The 6,000-nt window shown below is 45.4% G+C and overlaps 1 protein-coding gene across 2 annotated transcripts in view; it reads left to right on the top strand.

The window, feature by feature from the left end:
* lef1 (lymphoid enhancer-binding factor 1) overlaps nt 1-6,000 on the top strand; it is a 169,330-nt gene that overhangs the window by 109,011 nt on the left and 54,319 nt on the right. The window lies entirely within an intron of this gene.

Genomic DNA, 6,000 nt, shown 5'->3' with positions numbered 1-6,000 from the left:
AGAGCCTGTTTCCATGCTGTATCTTTAAACTAAACTAAACTAAACTAAACTCAACTTGTTGATTGAGGAATACATGTTGATGAGGACACAAAAGAAAGCTGTGAGATTTTCTATACCCTCCATATAAGAGCAAAGAGGGCTCAGTTTAAATGTTACCACCTACTAGGGGTGCCAACTATCTCACTCCCAAATACGGGACAAGATTACATCACCACCCCGCGCCCCACGTGACTTCCCCCAGCCAGTGGCCACGTGCTCCCAGTCCACCAATGGCGGCCACCCGGGCCAGGAGGCGGGTTGCTACGCCTAATACCGTATTAGGCCCAGGGAGCGCTGTAGGCCCCGACAGTGTTGGCCCTGATGCTGTAGGTCTCGGCAGTTTAGGTCCCGACACTCTAGGTTTCCGACATTTTAGCTCAGGACAGTGTAGCCCGGGCGCAGCCTAACAGAGGTTGCGTAGCCTAACAGGCGGCCGCCATTGGTGGAGCGGGAGCACATGTCCACTGGCTGGGTGAGGTCACGTGATGTCACCCTTTAACCCTTATTTGGGACTGAGGAAGTTGGCAACCCTACTAATACGGGACAAGGGCGGTCCCGTAAGGGACAAACCAATTTTAGCCCAAAATACGGGATGTCCCGGCTAATAAGGGACAGTTGGCAACCTTATACGGTGCCCCCCCTGCCCCCGCTCCCCCCCCCCCCCCCCCACCGGGCCTAATACGGGACAAGGGCGGTCCCATATGGGACAAACCATTTGTAGCCCAAAATACGGGATGTCCCGGCTAATGCGGGACAGTTGGCAACCCTACCACCTACAATCGCTCAATATTTTTACACAAAGGGTGGTAGGTGTGTGGAACGAGCTGCCAGAGGAGGTAGTTGAGGCACGGTCAATTGCAACTTTTAATAGACAATAGACAATAGACAATAGGTGCAGGAGTAGGCCATTCAGCCCTTCGAGCCAGCACCGCCATTCAATGCGATCATGGCTGATCACTATCAATCAGTACCCCGTTCCTGCCTTCTCCCCATACCCCCTCACTCCGCTATCCTTAAGAGCTCTATCCAGCCCTCTCTTGAAAGCATCCAACGAACTGGCCTCCAACGAACCAATGAACATTTAGACCGGTACATGGATAGGACAGGTTTAGAGGGATATGGGCCAAGCATAGGCAGTTGGGACTAGTGTAGATGGGGCATTTTGATCGTTGAGGGCAAGTTGGGCTGAAGGGCCTGTTTCCATGCTGTAAGACTCTACAACTCTATATTAGTTGAGAGTCTTATGGTTAAGTCACTGGAGTGGAATGTGACTCACAACTATCTGATTCAGCCAAGATTTCTACTCTCTAAGCCACAGGATGGAGTTGTGGTAGTATGGGGTGACCTCATTAACAGTGAGCTTATTGGTGTCCATATTCACAGCCCCTCCAGCACAACAAATTATACACAAAAAACACGACGGGATTCTTTTTCAAAATAAATCATTACAAATTATTTTCAGAAGCCTTTTTCTCACACTCCAAGGGTGATGATATTTGCCACGGACGCAAATATTTTTACAGATAAAACTGCAGCAGGTCAGTCATTACAGTGGATTGAAGTCTACACCTATCACAATCACCTTCATGGTTTGTGGTACTGAGAGGGACTGAGCAAAGGACAGTAGGAGAATAGGAAGGAAAGTTGAGCTGAATATGAGAAAGATGAGGGAAGCGGATAAGAAGAGAGGAAATTAATCCGTTTTATTTATGCATACAATGTGGTCCGTGGTGGTGAGGCAAACATTTGTAGCCCATCTCTAACTACCCTTGAGATGGTGTTAATTAGTCAGTCTATACCAATACTCCTGTGCCCTGCTGAAAATATTCCGGTTTAGAAAGGAGATGCCCAGGCAATGAAGGAAAAATTGTTAATAAACATAATAAGTCTGAAGAAGGGTCTCGACCCGAAACGTCACCCATTCCTTCTCCCCAGACATGCTGCCTGACCCGCTGAGTTACTCCAGCATTTTGTGTCTACCCAAGTCTAAGTTGGGAGTGTGTGTCGTTAGTACGTGAAGTTAGTCGGGCAGCCAAGTGGAGCAGCGGTAGTGTTGCTGCCCGACAGCGCAAGGAACTTGGGTTCATCCCTGACTACGGGTCCTTCTATACGGAGTTTGTACATTCTCCCTGTGTCTGCGTGAATTTTCTCTGGGTTCTCCGGTTTCCTCCGGCACTCCAAAGATGTGCAGGTTTGTAGGTTAATTGGCTTCGGTAAAATTATAAAATGTTCCTTGGGTGTAGGAGAATGCTAGTGTATGGGGTTATCACTGGTCGGCGTGGACTCGGTGGGCCAAAGGGCCTGTGTCCACGCTGTATCTTTAAAGTAAAGTCTAAGATCTATAGCAGATAGCAGAGGTCACAGGTTTGGAATGAGCTGTTGAAGAGTTCTTGGCTAGTTGTAGAATCATAGAGTCCCACAACATAGAAGCAGGCCCTTCGACCCAACGTGCCTCATCTACACAGGACCCACCTGCCTGCGTTTGGCCCATATCCCTTCAAACCTTTCATATCCATAATTGTTGAAAGGCATCTCATTGAAGGTACATGCGGGAACTAAGAATCTTTAGACTGGAGGATTAGGTGCCAGCCAAGTGGGCTGCTTTGACCTGGCTGATGTCAAGCATCTCACATGCAGCTGGAGGCACCAGAGAAGTGAAGAGTGTTGCATTGCACTCCAGACTTACAACCTTGTAAATGCTAGTGGTGAGTCGCATGCTGCTCCCTTGTCTAGTTAATTTTTCACCAATGGATATTAATGATGAGGAATTCTATGACATTTGGCCTATGCCACACAACGAAATGCCACGCAACAAAAACTTTTCACTGTACCTTGGCACACATGACAATAAACTAGACTAACAATGATGAGGGATTTTATCAACTAATGCTTGAATGTTGTTGAGGAGGGGATTGCTACCTTTATCAACAACTAGAGAGCGGTCCTGAGCTACCATCAACCTCACTACTACTTCTTCTTCTTGCGTTTGAGGCAGCAGAAGTTATGAAGCTGCTTCTGCTTCTGCTGTCTCTGTTTGTTGTCGTTCGCCTGACTGAGGTCAGTTGACAGGGCTCACCACGGGGAGGTCGACACCTCAACCTCATTAGAGACTCTTGGTCCATCTTTAATTGGACTTTACTGCACTTTTTCTTACACTAAACGTTAATCCCGATATCCCATCTCTGTACACTGTGGACGGCTCAATTGTAATCATGTATAGTCTTTCTGCTGACTGGATCGCACGGAACAAAAAGCTTTTCACTGTACCTTGGTACACGTGACAGTAAAATAAAACTAAACCAAATTAAACCTAAATTACATGAATGGAAGATAGACACAAAAAGCTGGAGTAACTCAGCGGGACAGGCAGCATCTCCGGAGAGAAGGAATGGGTGACGTATCAGGTCGACACCCTTCTTCAGACGGGACTGAATAACACTGAATCATTAGTGAGCTTTACTGTATTTAATCTTATGGAGAGGAGGTTATCAATGAGGCAGCTGAAGATGATTGGGCTAAGGACATTGATCAGAGGAATTCTAGCAGGATTCATTATTTTGAAGGGATTAGCTTCCACCAGCCATGACCATTTGGAGATGTGGAGAGTTTTCCCATTCCCACCAGCCAAGGTTTGACAAGGGTTTGTGATGCCACACTGAGTCGGAAGCAGCCTTCAGGTTAAGGACAGTCACTTTTTGCCAAACTCGGGGGGTTAGCTGAAGTGTGATGAAGGGAGAAGTTTCAACTTTTTTGTCTTCCATCACAGTGAAGAATGTGGGGAATCCGCTGTGGTGGATGTTTATGTTAACTTTTATGTATTTGTGTGTCTTGTTGCTTTTTCTTTTCGTATGGCTGTATGGTAATTTGCATATCACTGTACCTTAATTGGCACATGTGACAATGAAAGACCTTTGAAACTATTGAATGTGAGTAATGGAGGTGAGAGAGAAAGAAACAGAAGGACCAAGAGAGAGTGAGCCTGGGGAGGATGAGTATAAGAAAATAACTGCAGATGCTGGTACAAATCGAAGGTATTTATTCACAAAATGCTGGAGTAACTCAGCAGGTCAGGCAGCATCTCAGGAGGGAAAGAATGGGTGATGTTTCGGGTCGACCCGAAACGTCACCCATTCCTTCTCTCCTGAAATGCTGCCTGACCTGCTGAGTTACTCCAGCATTTTGTGAATAAATACCTGGGGAGGATGAGAATCAGATAGCCACGAAATACTGGAGTAACTCAGCAGGTTAGGCAGCATCTCCAGACGTTTCTGGTCGAGACCCTTCTTCAGACTGATGTCAGGGGAGTGGACGGTACATAGATAAAGAAGTGTAGGGTGTGAAAACCGGACAAAGGGAATGGAAATCAAGGAAAATGTAGAATAGGTCATTGATAGTTGGGAGAAGGTAACAACAAAGCAAACAGAGATAAAATGTAAGACTGGTCGGAGAACTGAGAAGGGGAGAAAGAGAGAGAGAGAGAGAGAGAAAGCAAGGGTTACTTGATGTTAGAGAAGTCAATGTTCATACCGCTGGGGTGTAAACTGCCCAGTCGAAATAAGAGGTGCTGTTCCACCAATTTGTGCTGGGCCTCACTCTGACAATGGAGGAGGCCCAGGACAGAAAGTGTGGGAATGGGAGGGGGAGTTAAAGTGAATGAAGGCATGGTGTACTCTGGTGATCATGTTTTCTTGTTGAAATTGGCTACACAATCAGATGGTTACTTCAGTTAACGGTGACAATATTGTGGTAAATTTAAGGCTCTTCAAAAATGGATAGGAAATAAATAACCATTTATTCTACTGTTTGGATATTTAATTTGCCAGGAGCACCAAAATTAAAATTAATTAGAATTTTTATCTGATTGAATGCACAATTATTACAGTATAATCCATTTAAACGGGGAACAACAATGACAGAAGGCCAATGTGTTGTCTAGCCTTTACTCTTTTTTCATGAGGTTTTTATCTGTTGTACAGGCAACATGGCTTCATTTAACTCAATTATTAAATGCAACCCTTTAAATATACTTTGAAGTTGATGTTAAAAGCAGCAGTATTATATAAACACCTGGGACATAGAAACATAAAAAATAGGTGCAGGAGAAGGCCATTCGGCCCTTCGAGCCTGCACCGCCATTCAATATGATCATGGCTGATCATCCAACTCAGTATCCTGTACCTGCCTTCTCTCCATACCCACAAGGGCCACATCTAACTCTTAAATATAGCCAATGAACTGGCCTCAACTACCCTCTGGGGCAGAGAATTCCACTGATTCACCACTCTGTGTGAAAAAAAACTTTCTCATCTCGGTCCGAAAAGACTTCCCCCTTATCCTTAAACTGTGACCCCTTGTTCTGGACTTCCCCAACATCGGGAACAATCTTCCTGCATCTAGCCTGTCCAACCCCTTAAGAATTTTGTAAGTTTCTATATGATCCCCCCTCAACCTTCTAAATTCCAGCGAGTACAAGCCGAGTCTATCCAATCTTTCTTCATATGAAAGTCCTGCCATCCCAGGAATCAATCTGGTGAACCTTCTCTGTACTTCCTCTATGGCAAGAATGTCTTTCCTCAGATTAGGAGACCAAAACTGTGCGCAATACTCCAAGTGTGGTCTCACCAATGCCCTGTACAACTGCAGCAGAACCTCCCTGCTCCTATACTCAAATCCACTCGCTATGAACGCCAACATACCATTCGCTTTCTTCACTGCCTGCTGCACCTGCATGCCTACTTTCAATGACTGGTGCACCACGACACCCAGGTCTCGTTGCATCTCCCCTTTCCCTAATCGGCCACCATTCAGATAATAGTCTGCTTTCCTATAGCTATATATAAATCACAAAAGCAGAAATGCATGCAGCAAAATACTAATTTCAAATTTTCTTTTAAGCTGTCCACTTTCAAAGTGACGTTAAATGAAAGCACTCGAGTTAAGTTACTCACAATGATGTACTAA

Source organism: Rhinoraja longicauda, chromosome 1 (assembly GCF_053455715.1).
Source record: "Rhinoraja longicauda isolate Sanriku21f chromosome 1, sRhiLon1.1, whole genome shotgun sequence".
Taxonomy (NCBI): Eukaryota; Metazoa; Chordata; class Chondrichthyes; order Rajiformes; family Arhynchobatidae; genus Rhinoraja; species Rhinoraja longicauda.
Note: the sequence above shows the minus strand (reverse complement) of the source record. Positions and strands in the feature narration are given on the sequence as shown.